The following is a 16,657-nucleotide window of genomic DNA, read 5'->3' on the forward strand; positions in this document are numbered from 1 at the left end:
TGCGCAATAATTTCAACGCACCTGCACTGTTCGCACGTTGCAAAGTCTGCCAATTCGATGAGATGGAAATAGGCGTTTGTAAACGCCATTCCTAGCCACAGGCGACACAGCATTGTAGTTTCACAGCGGGGCTGTGTTCTGTGATTGCAAACCTACCCTATATTGTACTTAATCGGTCTTGAGCCATGGCGACCATGAGCAACTTGTAGCGGAGGTTCGACGTCTGCACCAACAGGCATTACAAGAAGGTCACGAAATCATCTACCAGTGGATACCAGACCATAATCGAATTGTTGGCAACAACTTAGCTGACGATGCTGCTCGATCGGCTTACGATACAACCAACATTGTCGAGATACCATTGACAAGAGCCGACGCAGCAAGGCACTTTTGACAAAACGCCCGAAACGTGACTATACAATCATGGTCTACGCCTGGCGGCTGGACATCCCGTTCGCACCACTTTGGCCAATCACTTCAACTGCAGATACCATTCGGCCTCCTCCGCCCAGGATGGGAAGAAGCCAGGCAGGGGGTGGAATAAGGAAGTTAAAGTAGCCATTGAGTAACGACAGATAGCTTGAAGGGAACACCGACAGGCAAAATTGGCATAGGTATTCCAGCAGGAAAGAGACCAAAGATGGGAATGTTATTGACAAAATAAACGTGAAATATACAGGCCATCGTCCAGATTAAAATAAAGTAATCCACAGATTGCTAGATAATTGAAATTCGTGATGCAGCTAACAGCGGATCAAGAAAATTTTGGAACGATATAAGCTGGCTAAGTAAAAGGAATCAAACAAAACAGGAACGATTTCAGGTTGCCAAGAGATGTTTAGAGGGAGGCAAAGCCGTGAACTACATTACATCTGTAGTTACACTTGAGTAATTTAGGGGTGACTTCAGGGTAATCTCTCCAAGCGAGGGAGCAACACAGGACATCAGGATAAAGGGGGCCTAGAAATGACCATTATCAACTGAAAAAACGCGGTAACAAATTCCTTAATGCACATCAGCAGTGACGGACGAAATTCCAATAAAGCTGATTGATGAAATTCTTCCAAGAAGCAAGGAAGCGTTGTTAAAGCCGTTGGAAACAGTTATAAAGATTAAAATTTCGAACATCTGGCGGCAGAGTGAAGTCAATTTCATTTATAAAGAGAAACTCCTACAGGCCGATTACGATAACATCTCTTATATACAGGTTGGCCATGCAGGCGGTGACATTAAAATGCAGTCATGGTAGAGAGTAATAAGATGCTCGGGGAACTACAGTAAGAGTTTAGAAATGGAGGGCACTTAGATAATAGCCTGTTCGCGCCTACCCAATACATGGAAATAGCTGGGACGACAAACAGACCCCTGTATTTCGCCTTTTTGGACATAAACGAGGCGTGCAACAAAGTAAACTTAAAGCTCTTATGAAAAATAATAAAAGATAAATGTATCGGTCATGAAGTAGCGGAATTCTTACAGGAAATATGCCAAGAAAATAAAGTAGAAATTACACGTGAAGAGATAAGAAGTACGGACACTGTCGAAATATACAAATGATTAAGAAATTCTTTTTCCTCAGCCATCACTGCTGTTCATGCCTTATATGATAGATATAAAAAGGAAGGCTACAAGAAAGTAATCTAGGTTTTATTCTGTCGTATCAATTTGGCGGAAAGGTTTAGAGCAGCAGCTCCTCGGTTTAATTTATGTGGACATATTGTACTGTAGCCAGGAAGACTTACGAACTCTAATTCTTGTGGAGGCGAAGGTGACGCTGTAGGCTTAAGTTTTAGCCCAATTATATCGGTTCTGATGATTTCCAACGGTTCAACCGATCAGGCGGTTAAAATACCTAGAGGGGCAAGATATAAATACCTCGATGTGTGGGTAAACGAAGGACTGGCATACATGTTAAAGCAGGAACAGCCTGTTAGCGCAAAAGTGAGACAAACATATTAGCTGTGGTTTAGCTTGTGGTTAAACCTGCAGTTGCGCGAAAGCAATCTGTGTGGCTACACTCAGGCTCAGCTTCAAAGTAAATACATGACTTTTGCGCATAGTAGTTTACTATGGTTTCAGCTTTATTTATGCCATAGGAAAACACTTTACGTATGAGCACCCCATGCCTCTCATCGTTGACCATTCTCATTCGGGTGCAGAAGACTTCTAGTGGTATGACGTCATCTCTACGTCGAACTTCTTCTTCTTCTTCTTCTTCTTCTTCTTCTTCTTCTTCTTCTTCTTCTTCTTCTTCTTCTTCTTCTTCTTCTTCTTCTTCTTCTTCTTCTTCTTCTTCTTCTTCTTCTTCTTCTTCTTCTTCTTCTTCTTCTTCTTCCTCTTCTTCTTCTTCTTCTTCTTCTTCTTCTTCTTCTCTTCTTCTTCTTCTTCTTCTTCTTCTTCTTCTTCTTCTTCTTCTTCTCCTTCTTCTTCTTCTTCTTCTTCTTCTTCTTCTTCTTCTTCTTCTTCTTCTTCTTCTTCTTCTTCTTCTTCTTCTTCTTCTTCTTCTTCTTCTTCTTCTTCTTCTTCTTCTTCTTCTTCTTCTTCTTCTTCTTCTTCTTCTTCTTCTTCCACGGTGCCACGCCGATGGCTTGAAAACCTACCGCAGTGTAGCTTTCGCTACAGTATTCGGGGATACAGTATACAGTATGCATAGGGCATTGTGGGGGTACAGCAGGTGTCAGGTGCTGAGGTGTACTTGTACAGGGCTTACTTTCAAGAACTAGGTTTTGTGCCTGAAGACAGAGGTACAGTTGAGATCAGTAATAAATCAGAAAGCTGCTGAGCTGTTAGCACTAGGTGCCGACGCCAAAACCGCAAACGAAGCGGTACAAGGAGATATGGGCTGAGCGTCTGTCGAAGCGCAGAAAGCTCATAGTAAAATTCTATGTGAGGAATTCTTGAGGAAATTGGACGGTAATGGGTGGGCAGCTGCGGCATTTCAATAACTATCTGTAAAAAGCGTTCACTCGCAATGGAAGAAAGGAACTAGGAGACTAAGTAAGTATGCAGGGCACAAGGACGGATAAATAAAGAGCTATGAACGACAGGCAGAAAACACAGAAGGCAAAAAAAAAAATTGATTATTGTATGGAAATGAAGGGAAGTGCAGACATATGTCAAAACTAGAAAAGGCAGATAAGGAAGGAACCTTCCTTTGCTATCTCAAGAGGCGGTACTCTTACTTTTTGAAGCTAGATCTTATGCCTTAGAACATGCAGCTACAGAAAGCTAACCAAGAGTGTGCGGTAATTCCCTAGAAACAATTGAATATATTTACTCGAATGTGATAGTATCCATCTTAATGTCGCTGAAGGCGCAGTCACTCTCCCTGTGAAGTTAGAACTTAGATACACCAGTGTTAAGGCGAATAAATCTGCGGAGAAAGTTAGAAAAAAAGCGATTGGAAGCTTGATGGCTGAAAAGAAGAGAGGTGACATAAGGTATAGTAGTGTAGAAATAAGCATTTAGTGTACTTAAGTGAATAAATAGTGAGCAGATTTATAACAACATTCAAGATATAGAAAAAAAAATAGTCAAGCATAGTGGAAATTGATCCATGACGTTTCAAAGAGGACGTTCTAATATTCCATCGACGCATTGTGGACTTCGGACTGTACGCATAGAATGTATGCTAGTATGTAGAAAGGAATGCATGCTTCTCACTCACGCTGAAAAAGTCGCCATGTTTCCTACGGAGCAGTGCTGTGCTAAAATTTTGCATTACCGATTACCTTAATCATCGCTGTCTTTGTTCTGCTACCTTGTATTTAATTCCGTCACTCATGAAAGGATGTTACTACCAATTGAGATCAAAGAAATAAAAAAAGACGTTTTCTTGGCCTCACTGACTGTTAACTTTTTGTGAGTGATACAACGAGCCGCTAGCATCCCTGCATTTGACTGCCTATTGTTTTCGAGGTTCTCAATTCTGGCAGTCTTCAAGCCAAGGGAACCTTAAGAGGGTTCTGCAAAGTTCCCGCACTCTTTGTTAGATCACGTTCCACGTGACACCCGCGGTAATGCAGAAAGTGCTACGTACGCCGCTGTGGATGAGAGTGACAAAAGTGGACACTCTGGAGGTTTTGTTACGGGCAACATAATAATACCTAAGAAAGTAATATAGCTGTTGCTGTAGCTCAGTTGGCCAGAGCAGCGGACGTTATATTGGGAGGCAGTGGGTTCGATTTCCACTGGATGCAGCCGTTATCTTCGTTATACTTTGTATTTGTTTATCTTTCAGCCATGAAATACTTACACTACTAATTGACTTCAAAAGCAGAATTTGCAAACAAAATTTTCCCTTTGTTCTACTTGGCTTCGATGACTGTTGACCTCTTTCATACGTGCATCATTTCCCTATATATACATTTCTCTCCTTGTGATCAGTGAGTCTCGCAACAGAACTCAGGTTGAAGCACTGATGCTTTCGCATTCGCGGCCCGTATGTAGGCCTAAGGGCCCTACGTAGATTTTCAAAAACATTGTTACATTTCGCTGAGACACCTGGTAGGAATTGCATTATGCATTATAAGGAGCCATATGGTCCGTGCAAATGCACTCTTCAAAGGCATACAGCTGTGTTTCTGCCCTAATACAATTTGAGCACCGCGAATTAGGCACCAGGCACCTGTTTGTGAAGCGTTATATGTCGTCGGAAGCAGCTGGTCGCCATCTTCTGTGCTACTAAAAGCCTCGCATTTCTTTCGTGACTATGGGTGTTGAGAAAGCTCGCCATTTGGCAATAAGTGCCCCGGCCGCCTGCGCTTGGATAGGGTCCATTACCGACTTAACTTTAATAATTCTAGCCGTTGTAGTTGCGTGTACTTTTAATGCGCCTTTCGAAAGGGCTCATTGTAAAGGCGCACAAACTTGGTCGCGACTTCGTAAACACCTAACGGTATTTTGGCCTGAGGGCCGGTCTACCGATTTGGCAGGACACATTGATTCGCAGTACACAGCTATTAAAGAATTAGTGAGTGGCCTGGCCGGCCGGCAAACCGAGTGCGGCTTTTGTTACGAATGCGCGCCGTTACTTGTCACAAGGACGAACCGAGATTACCTTACTCACGTTTAACGCGCAAGAGTTGGCTGTGAGCTAGAGATAGTTTCTCTTCCTACAAGCGCTATCCTGCCAGCGGACCGAGCTTTCTCGGAACATGAAGGGCGGGTGTGTCTCCCCGTGCTACTTAAAAGGCGAATGCCGGAGCATATGTTAACAAAAAATACATTTAGTCCTCAGAGGCAATTCTGAATGGACAATCTATCTAACGGCGCGCCTGGCATGTGCGAGGGTCTCGCCCCACGTTCAATGAGAAACGCCCACGTGTTTGAAAAGGACTCTCAGGACTATGTACACAAACTAGATGCCTCTCGGTAAAGAACCCCGGAATGCGCCGAAACTGAAGGTGTGGTTTTGTCTGGAGAGATTTGAGCGTTCGAAAGGGCCGCGTATTCATCAAAAATTGCAAGCTTGAGACGAAGGCTACCTACGTCGTGCACAATATCTTCTGCATACGCCAAAGCCGACAAACTTCCTTGCCCCGGTAGTAGATAATTCCTATACAGTCGTGCTTCATTAATAGGGACACTTTGGTTTCCGACCAAAACTGTCCATAAAGCGAGTCATCCATAATAACGAGGCATGAATAAAAACAAAAAAGATTTTATTGAGAAAAGAGAATTGTAATTAACGACTGCTTTTGTACATAACGGTGTGCACTGGACTCAAAATTCCACAGAACACCGGCAATTTTGAGTGCATTATACTTGTCATTGTTATCTTAAAAAATTTTAGTGCAGGCTGAAGCGACTTGCTTACCATGACACCTGTGATGTTGGGCTTTGTGTTGGTCGAACTTTCGAGCACGAACTCCTCACTGGCCGATGAATCAGCGTCTGATTCTCTACTCACCGCCACTTCCAAAATGGCCGCTTCACTGAGCAAAGTAGCCGCTAAGTAGCTGCTTGAGATTCTCCTCAGGCGAGGAAACAGCTGAGCTGTTGATACTAGACCCTCGCAGCTTGGATTGACTGAGATTGCTTTTGCCGCTTGTATTCACAGATTTCTTCGCGTCTACGTTCAGCTCTGTTCTTTTGCGTTTAACTCCCGCCTTGCCAAAAGCCAGACTCGAATTGGGCGCTACAGGCTCCCGATGCTGTGCACTTTTTTGCCTAGTTAACCTTTCTGCCTTTCCGTTCTAATTCTTTCTTTTTTTGCCTTGTACTGTTTCTGTAAGGAAGCAAGGGAGTCAAGTTGGCAAGCTGCTATGCAGAGGGCTATCGAACATCCCATCTTCTTGGCGCCGTTTTTATGTGTTCCCATAAAACATACACTGCAAGTTGAAGTACAGTTTAGAACGACGGCTAGCCGACTACAACGGGCTCAGACCTTGTCAAGGCCGTATCGTTGACTCAAAGCGAAGCCGACATACGGACCTCCTAGTGTGCAAAGTTTGTCAGTTCGGCAACGCAACAGGGACGAAAACCAGGAACATGAGAGGGAAGCGCGTCCAGGATGGGACGCCCGGTCCCGGTTGCGTGTTCGTACGTCGCCTTTATTTTGTCGCTCTACTTTGTGAGTGTGTCTTCACTCTCACCGAAAAGCGTTAACGGCTTCATGGAACACACATTGCGCTTTGGGAAAGAAAACTTCAGTTCCCACCGCCACTGTAGGCACTTGTCTTTCTTCCTGTCATTTCTTTCTTACGCTTTTACCAGCCTCTCTGTTCACGTCCAGCAGAATTTATTGCAACCACATGTTGCTGTTTTCCAGACTACAGCGGCACTTCCGCTGCACCCAGAAATCTCCTGGTTCCCCCCCTTTCGGGGTCTTTCTTACGCTGACCCTCGGTTTTCTGTGTACGTTCCGCTCCGCTCTTGCGCTCCCCTTCCCCCTCCCTCAGTACGACGACACGCAGACTTTGGTTCTTTCCAACCTCACAGGAGTCGTTCAGGCATCCCGCCGTATCGGTTGTCGCGTAAGTTCGCGGGCGGCGCGCCCTTCTTTAACTTGCGTTCGGACTACTCTGCTTTTTTTCAAGCACTGTACACATTGCCGCAATGTTAGCGTACTGGCGCCGCCATGTGGCGAGCTCGGGAGACTGGCACGCGCTCGTCTTCTTCGCTCTCGGTGCTCGCCCGCCAGTCGGTTCCGTGCCTGATTTTGCCGGTGCTTTTACTTAGTTCTAAGTAAACCTGCTGAACCAGTTTCACTGGCTTCTGTGACATTTATGGTGGAGGTGCTGGGTGGATCCCATGTACGAAGAGCCTCTGGCTGCCCCCTACGCCCATCTACACACCGTGGACACGACACCTGCGCACAAGGCGAGCCGTCGCTTGAGAGGCTTAGCACCCGAGTGTGGTCCTCTTGTTTCCCCACCGCGAACCACGATGACTACAGCGGCAATTCAGACCACTCAGCTTCGCGTGAGTGCCCAGAAGCTGATCTGCCATACTTCACGTATGCCCACGCCGTTTCATGGCGACAAGTTCGAAAACGTTGAGGACTGGCTGACCAGCTACGACCGGGTCGCTGTGTTTAATGCGTGGGACGAGGAGCGAAAATTGCAGAATGTTTATTTCGCACTAGAAGACTCCGCCAAGATGTGGTTTGAAAACCATGAGGCTACCATTTCCACCTGGCAGGATTTCCGGCGGCAGCTGCTCGCAACATTCGGCAACGATGCAATAAAGGAGATGGCCGAACTCGCTCTACAGTCCCGAGCACAGCGGCCTAATGAAAGCGTCGCCATGTTTGTGAAAGAAATGACTCGCCTTTTCAACCGGGCGGATCCGTCCATGTCGGAGGTAAAGAAGGTGCGCTACCTTATGCAAGGCGTCAAGGAGCAGCTGTTCGTTGGCCTTGTACGTGACCCTCCACGTACTGTTGCTGATTTTACGAAAGAAGCAACAAGCATCGAGCGTTCCTTGAATCAGCGATTTGTACTACATTTTGATCGCTCTGCGAACATCGCTGCCGTAGACTTCCGCTTGCCAATGGCCGAAAACGACAGGGAAGCCCTTCGCGAACTTATCCGAATCATCGTGCGCGAAGAGCTGCAAAAGCTGCCCTCTCTCGAACAACATCCACGTGTTGGGGGCATCTCGGATATTGTGCGCGAAGAGCTCCGCCAAGCAGTGCCATCAGTACCGTCACCCCAGCCGCCGGCGCCACAGATCATGACGTACAGCGACGTGTTGCGTACCCCTGCGCCTGAACCATTGGCACCCTGCAACCCTGCTCCTCCCGCTCGTCCTCCACCCCAATATCCAGTTTCGACTGGTGTGCCTGAAGCTCGACCACCCGTTCGCAAAGCACACGCGTGGTGCACGCCGAAAAATCTGCCTTTGTGCTTTCACTGCGGCGAAGCCGGTCACGTTCTGCGCCACTGCCCATACCGTCGGATGGGCTTGCGCGGATTTTACCCGGATGCCCCTCGGCCGCGCTATGGCGAACGACCTCGGGACATCGACCAATACATCAGCGACCACATCCCACCTGCGTCCCTCCAGCGACGCCAGTCCAGGTCACCACCGCCGAGACAGTTTTCAACCAGCCGCCGGGAAGAACGGCGGCTGGTTTCTTCCCTCAGGCAGTCCCCAAGACCGCACCGGGAAAACTGAAGACGGCGACCCTCGGGGGTAGGGCCGCCGTCGATGGACACTACGACCAACATCCTCCGCTCACCGATTCGATCACACAGACCGACCTCCGACCCTTCGCTCCGATCAACAGTTCGACCACTTTTCGACGATCGCCGAAGCTTTCCTCCGACGCCCCCAATCGACGCACCGCACGGCCAACGAGTCCGACGACCTCCCGACGATCACAGAAGCTTACCTTCGACGCCGTAATTCGACGCAACGAACGACCCGTCAGCCCGACGATCCCTGACACGCCGCACTTTGTCGACGGTAAGCTACATTCTGCCGAGATACTGATCGTCGTTGATAACCACAACACGACTGCCCTTGTAGATACCGGCGCTGATTTTTGCGTTATGAGTCATGGCCTTGCTACCATTCTGCGAAAAGTCCTGACTCCTTGGCACGGAGCCCCGATAAGGACCGCCGGAGGGCATGTGGTAACGCCGCTCGGAGTGTGCACCGCTCGCGTCGAGATTTACCACGTAACTTTCTCGTGTTGCTTTGTTGTGCTAGCAGATCGCTCCAAGGACCTGATTCTCGGCCTCGATTTTCTTAGAGAAAACGACTCAATCATCGACCTCCGTGACTTCATGGTGACTTTTTCCACTCCCCGCGCAATTTCCGACGAGTACAGACAGCACAGCGACGACTACACAGACAGGCCAGTTTTCCGAGTGCGCGACGACATCCACGCACCAGCTTGTTTGTTACAGTGCAGTGCGACGACCCCCCCCCCCCCCCCCCCCCCCCCCGCGCGCCTTGCAACGCCTCGCGGAAACGAACGTGAATTTATTGTTGAGCCTACAAGTCTGCGTCGCTCGGGGGATCTTTGCCTTAAGAAATAAACGAACTGAATTACTTTTGACGAACTTTAGTGCCGAATACCGCCATTTACCGCAAGGTACAGCTATCGCTTATTTTGACGAAGTCAGTGCGCCATCCGCCCATTGCGCCCTTTCACTGGCCAACGAGAACCCTCCCGAGAGCACTGGACATACTGTTCAAACTGACGTGAATCCAGCTTTGTCTCTTACCCAGAAACGCCGCCTTCAAGCAATTCTGGACACTTACCATGACTGCTTTGCCGTCACTTCCAAAGTGAAACAGACGTCAGTAACCAAACATCGAATTATAGTTGATCCCACCGAGCGCCCTATCCGCCAACACCCCTACCGAGTATCGTCGAAAGACCGAGAGGCTATTCGGGCGCAAGTTGATTAAATGCTCCGCGATGATGTGATCCAGCCGTCCACAAGTCCATGGGCCTCACCAGTTGTGCTGGGCTTTAAAAAGGACGGAGCACTCAGATTCTGAGTTGACTATAAGAGGCTTAACAAAATTACGAAAAAGGACGTCTACCCATTGCCTCGAATCGATGACTCGTTCGACCGACTTCGCCACGCCCGATACTTTTCATCGCTCGATCTACGCAGTTCGAAATCGATGAACGTGATCGAGAGAAAACCGCATTCATTATTCCTGACGGACTGTACGAATTTAAGGTGCTTCCCTTCGGTTTGTGTTCCGCTCCCGCAACCTTTCAAAGAATGATGGACACTGTCCTAGTCGGCCTGAAATGGCAGACGTGCCTCGTCTACCTTGACGACGTTGTCATTTTCTCTGCGACCTACGAAGAGCACCTCAAACGATTGACGGCCGTGCTAAATGCCATCTGCGGGGCTGGACTGTCACTAAAACCATAAAAATGCCACTTTGCATTCCAACAGCTCAAGTTCCTGGGTCACGTCGTGAGTGCTGAGGGAATTAGCCCTGATCCAGAGATGACGGCTGCCGTAGCTGCTTTCCCGACCCCCACTGATAAAAGTTCCGTGCGTCGGTTTCTGGGCCTCTGTGCATATTACAGGAGATTTGTGCACGACTTCTCCCGAATAGCGGAACCATTGACTCGTCTAACAAAGGACGACCAGCCTTTCATCTGAGCCGACGAGCAGTAAAGGGCCTTCGAGGAGCTTCGCAAGCGCCTTCAAACAACGCCCGTACTTGGCCACTTCGACGAGGAGGCCGACACAGAATTGCATACCGACGCCAGTAACGTTGGCCTCGGTGCAGTTCTCGTTCAGTGGCAAGAAGGCGTTGAGCGGGTGATTGTTTACGCCAGCCGCACCCTGTCTCGTTCCGAAGCGAATTATTCTACTACCGAAAAGGAGGGCCTTGCAGTTGTGTGGGCGGTAACAAAATTTCGGCCGTATTTGTATGGTCAGCCGTTTAGAGTGGTCAGCGACCACCACTCACTCTGTTGGTTAGCGAACCTTAAAGATCCTTCAGGCAGGTTAGCCCGCTGGAGTCTCCGCTTACAGGAGTTCGACGTCACTATTGTGTACAAGTCCGGCAAGAAACACAGTGACACTGACTGCCTATCCCGAGACCCTATCCCGTGTTCTTCAAGTGAAACAGATAACTCCGTCTTTCTCGGCGCTCTCTCGACGCCAGATCTCGCTCAACAGCAGCGAGACGACACTGAACTGCGGCCCCTCATCGATTACCTCGAAGGAACCGCCTCATCGCCGCCTCGCCTTTTCACGCGTGGCCTGTCGTCGTTCTGCTTGCGTGACGGCGTCCTCTACAAGAAAAACTACGCTTCCACAGACATTCAGTATCTGCTGGTTGTCCCAACGCTGCTCCGTACCGACGTTTTGCAGGCATGCCACGACGAGCTTTCTGCCGGACATCTCGGTTTTTCGCGCACCTTGGCACGAGTATGACAAAAGTACTACTGGCCCAAGCTTGCCGCTATGGTTCAGCGCTATGTTAGGACGTGCCGTGATTGCCAACGTCGGAAGATACCACCTGTCAAGCCGGCCGGCCTGCTGCAGCCTATCGTTCCTCCGCGAGTACCTTTTCACCAAGTCGGTATGGACTTGCTCGGGCCATTTCCTACATCATCACTGGGCAACAGGCACATTATAGTCGCCACAGATTATCTAACCCGCTATTGTGAGACGAAAGCTCTTCCCAGCGGCACGTCCACTGATATTGCGAACTTTTTCATCTTTAATCTAGTCCTTCGTCACGGTGCCCCTGCGATCGTTTTAACTGACAGAGGCATGGCATTTACTTCAGCTCTAACCCAGGAAGTGATGCGGCTCAGTGGCACTTGTCATCGCAGAACATCAGCTTACCACCCTCAGACGAATGGCTTTACTGAGCGACTCAATAAGACCATCGCCGATATGCTTTCTATGTATGTCAACGAAGATCATAAGAACTGGGACCAGATACTACCGTATGCAACATTTGCTTATCACACCGCAGTCCAGGAAACGACCCGCTTTACACCGTTTCGTTTGGTGTACGGTCGCGAAGCTGTCACCATGCTGGATGCAATGCTACTGCCAGATGTTGCCCACCCATGGATTGCCGGTGCCGACCAATTCGTCCAGCATGCCGAGGCCGCTCGCCAGCTGGCTAGACTGAGAGTCCGGACACAGCAAGTTAAAGATGCTCAACGGTATAACCTTCGTCACAGGGAGGTAATTTAGAACCCTGGCGATCAGGTTTGGGTGTGGACACCTGTTCGCCAGCGGGGTCGCTCCGAGAAGCTTCTGCGCCGCTACTTCGGCCCGTACGAAGTACAACGCAAACTCAGCGACGTCACCTACGAAGTGACCCCGCAAGGAACTGTGCGCTCATCCCGACGGCAAGCACAATCGGAAGTCGTACATGTCGCCAGGATGAAGCCCTTCTACTCCCGCTAGGTCAAGCTACATGTGTTTTTTTTTTCTTTGCTTCCTTTAACTGCATGATGTGAACGCGCATCCTCGCCGACTACGGTTATCCTCGACCTCGCCACTCGGCATCGGGACGATGCCTTTTCCACCGGGAGGGGCAATGCCGCAATGTTATCGTACTGGCGCCGCCATGTGGCGAGCTCGGGAGACTGGCACGCGCTCGTCTTCTTCGCTCTCGGTGCTCGCCGCCAGTCGGTTCCGTGCCTGATCTTGCCGGTGCTTTTACTTAGTTCTAAGTACACCTGCTGAACCAGTTTCACTGGCTTCTGTGAAAATATTAACGAGACAAAAATACATGGGCCCAAGTGGGGCGCGTGCATTCTTCCCCTGTTCATTCTCCGGACAGCGAGTTTCCATATTAGCGAGGCATAAATACATTGAAAAGGTTTCGTCCCCAGAAGAACTGTCCATAATTCGGGTCGTCCATATTAACGGGAGTCATATTAACGGGGCACGACTGTATTAGGTTGAGATTCAACCAACCAGAGTAGGCAGTCCAATAAAATAACGTTCAGGTCGGATGACGGAAAGCATCCTCACCGCACGCCTTGTGCTGCCACGCTGCAGTTGGCTAAACAATCTGGGTGCGGTGCGTCTACCCTTTTAATATACTTACCCGGAAGCCCGAAAAATTTGAGCACCACAAAAATGTCGTGTTAGACTCTGTAGAGCGTCTTTCGCTGGCGAAAAGAAACCAAAGTGCTACTAAACTCATTTGTTTATGTGTAGGCGAAAAGTACACGCGTGATCGTATGAACGAAAAAAAGGGCCGACTGAGAACGGAAGAATTTTGAAATGGGCTGAGTACACACGAAAGCAGAGGCTACGTTCGATGGCATCGTGGCTGATCTCGAGCGATACCAGAAGGCTGTGCATCGGTAGAACCGCATCCATCCGTCGGCGTTGCTATATAGGAGGCACCGTGATACGCGTTCCCATGCGCAGCAGCGCTCTCGCTCGCCGGCTGAGCGAAGCAGAGGCGTGAATACGCTGCTGAAGATACCTATTCTTCCTGGGCGGAGAGCCTCGACTTCGGCGGAGTGGTCCATAAGCGTGCAGAGGATGCCGGCCCCCGCTGGTTTGCTCATTACCAGCATGTGGTTATATCTGATACGTTGCATGCCGAGATATTCCTTAATGATGTGCCTTAGTATATATATTGTTACGTGATGGTAACAAGGCCGTAGGCACCAGAAGTCAGGCGTAATTTAGCAGTGAAATAAACTCTTTATTGGGCTGACTTGCGCCCGAAAAAGAACTAGGCAACTCGGCGGTGGCGATAGCAACAAACGTGCTCTCGGTCGTCGAAGTGAGAATGCCCGTTTAACTTGCCAGCGCTGAATTTAAAGGCGGCGAGGAAACATCTAGATAAAGCCGCAAACGGGTGACTAGCCTAACCTGGAACATTGTGGAAACACACGCGAGTGGCTAGAATCTTCGAGATACATCTCGGCACACCTTGAGCGACAAACAATATGATAAAACTGGGTCTCGCGACAACCAACATGAACAAACAAAGAGTACAGAATCGATCCATGCGCTACAATTCCAGTGATAAAGCAGCATGCCGATGGCTGTAGAAAAGGACAAAAAAAAAGTTTTGAATGGTTTCCGGCAATGTCTCCTGTTTCCACGATTCTCATGCGACAAGTGAAGTCATTTAGTTTCAGTTGATTTTCACGCCCCTCTCCCCGCCTTCAGTCAGTCGCTGACTATGGGACCTCCTTTTGCGTATTAGTTTTGTAACGCAACTAAAACATGACCAATAAAATTTGAGTCTGATTCTGAAATCGTTGCGACTTTCCAGTGGTGGAACGCCTAAACTTCAGAATAGTGGCCAACACGGAGTGACAGATACAATCCTGGAAATCGTGTTGCTCAACGGCAGCGGTTGATCTATTCGTCGTCTGCACTGATCGTCTGAATGTCCGAATGAACTTGACAGATAGCGGGAAATGACAATACCCCGTGCATTTGAGGGAAAACTAAGAGAATCGCATGAAATTAGGCGCGTTGTAAGCATCGGCGGTAAGTATTCACGATTTAGGCAGCTGGCTAAAGCGGCTCGTCGCCAAGTAGCTCCGGACTCGTCCCCATTGAGTAGAACCCGGAAATGTGCTAGCCGATAACGCGCGATAAAACTCTCGGTTGGAATAGTTTACGCACCTTGAACTGCATGCCTTAAGTCAAGCGAGCAGTACTACATAAATAAAGTCTGTTAGAACACAGTGAATTTAATGCTTAAAATCGCTTCTCACTATTCGAAAGAAATAATTTTCGCGCCAATATATGGCAGGGGCGTAGACAGTGGTGAATAGACATGTTTGGTTCTCTAACTAGACTTTCATAAGTAATGCGCACTCTGCCTGTGCACTCGAAAAAAACAACGCTAACAGAATATGGACCCAAATTCATCGGCGAAAAATGAAAGAAGCTTCCAAGTGAAAGTGATTTAAGAACACAAAACATCCCCAAAGTTTAATCACTCAAAAAATAACAAAGCAGGTCCCACTGATCGTTTAAAATGTAAACTTTCCATTTGTTAACTAGAACGACGAAAGCTCCTGATATTAAAAGGAGCAAAATGAATTCCCAACCTTGATTAGTCTAAAAAGAGTTAATTCATTATATGGAGTCTCAAGGCGCAAAGCTAAATAAGTCTATGATGCGCCAAGCACCGGGTTAAAATGTCATCTGAAAGGCGCAAATTGTCAATGCCTACAATGTGTTTAAAGCACTGGCTTTCGTCAACAGTTTCTCTTTTCTTTCTTCAAGTTTTCGAAACGAAATCGAAATGTGGTTCGGTTTGGTTTTGGGGCTTTAACGTCCCAAAGCGACTCAGGCTATGAGAGATGTCATAGTGGAAGACTCCGGAAATTTTGATTTCCTGAGGTTCTTTAACGTGCACTGACGTACAGCACACGGGAGCCCAGCTTTGCGCCTCCATCGATAAGCGGCCGCCGAGGACGGTATTCAAGCCCTTGTCCTTGGGCGCAGTATAGTCTAGCGCCCTAACCACAGTGCCATCCCGGCGGTATGAAGTCGAAATGTGGTTAACTGTGAGTTCGCCACCTTTCGCCGTTAGGTTTCTCTTGTTTATTTTTTTTCGGAAGCAACATGAATGTAAAATGTACCTAACGCGTAAGCAACATAAAAATACGTCTGTAAAGCGTTCCTGATGTCTATATACACGCCTTCAATTCCCCTGAGATGGGATCTAAAAAACACATTTTTTTAATACCTTTACACCTTATCCTTCCATGCTGCCTGCCACTCACCTTTCAGTTTACTGGAAATTAAAGAAAAAACCCTGTGTGGCATGTCATATTGTTTTATTTGACCATATCGGGATTGTGAAGTACATGCATCTGCGTTTTTGCTACCCTCAATCCCGACATGGCTACAGTGATCCAGCTTAATTTTATGTTATATATTTATGCTGGGGCTTCAAATTGTGTATGACGTTTTCTATTAAAGATTCTTCATACCTTTAGGTTCCAATACTGCGAGCATGCCCAGGAAATCAATGCAGATGATGTTTTTGACTCTCTCTTTACTATCTGCTCCACAGCCACAGGATAGAACACCCTGTAAAAATCGACCGTAAAAAGCAATGCGCACAGTGGTAGCCACATCACTGTTTATTTTTGCCTTGAACTATTGCAATCCCACCCCGTTGCGATGAGTCAGTGGTTAGGGCACTCAACTGCTTACCCAAGGACGCGGGTTCGCTCCCGGTTGCGGTGGCCGCTTTTCGATGGAGGAAAAAAGCAAGGCGCTCGTGTGCAGTGTAGTGTCAGCCCACGCTAAAAAAAATAACAGGTGGTCGAAATTTTCGGAGTACTCTTTTATGGCGCCTCCTCCTAACTTGAGTCGCCTTGGTACTTAAAATTGATAAAGCGAAAGCAAAATATTGCACATCTTGGGGCAATGTTAGGTATGTTGTACGGCCAACGCTTCACATTCGTGGTCAAAGGCGCAGTACCATAGGCCCAGTAAAATGTGGTTTGCTGTTAGAATAATGTTTCGACGGGCAGTTAGTGACAATGGAATGGCAGTGATGCTTCGCGAGAGCGAATTTTTAGGACGTATGTACAGGTCAGTGCAATGCTTCTATTCTCCAGTTGAGACTCATTTGCTACAGCGTTACCGGTGATGTCCTGCATACTCGAGATGATAAGCGCCGACAAAGGTTATGAGCAGGTTGTAGTCGTTTCGAGTACTAGATCCGCTTAATGTATTGTATCTATACTATGCATCTG

General features: G+C 48.1%; 1 long non-coding RNA gene across 1 annotated transcript in view; it reads left to right on the plus strand.

The window, feature by feature from the left end:
• Positions 1-14,571, plus strand: part of LOC146202552 (uncharacterized) — a 47,421-nt gene extending 32,850 nt beyond the window's left edge. The window contains exon 3 of the long non-coding RNA XR_014702230.1: positions 14,203-14,571. This is a non-coding gene — a long non-coding RNA (uncharacterized LOC146202552). The remainder of the gene's footprint in view (positions 1-14,202) is intronic.
• The last annotated feature ends 2,086 nt before the right edge of the window (positions 14,572-16,657 follow it).

This window comes from Amblyomma maculatum, chromosome 1 (assembly GCF_055883805.1).
Source record: "Amblyomma maculatum isolate TAMU_Amacu chromosome 1, ASM5588380v1, whole genome shotgun sequence".
NCBI lineage: Eukaryota > Metazoa > Arthropoda > Arachnida > Ixodida > Ixodidae > Amblyomma > Amblyomma maculatum.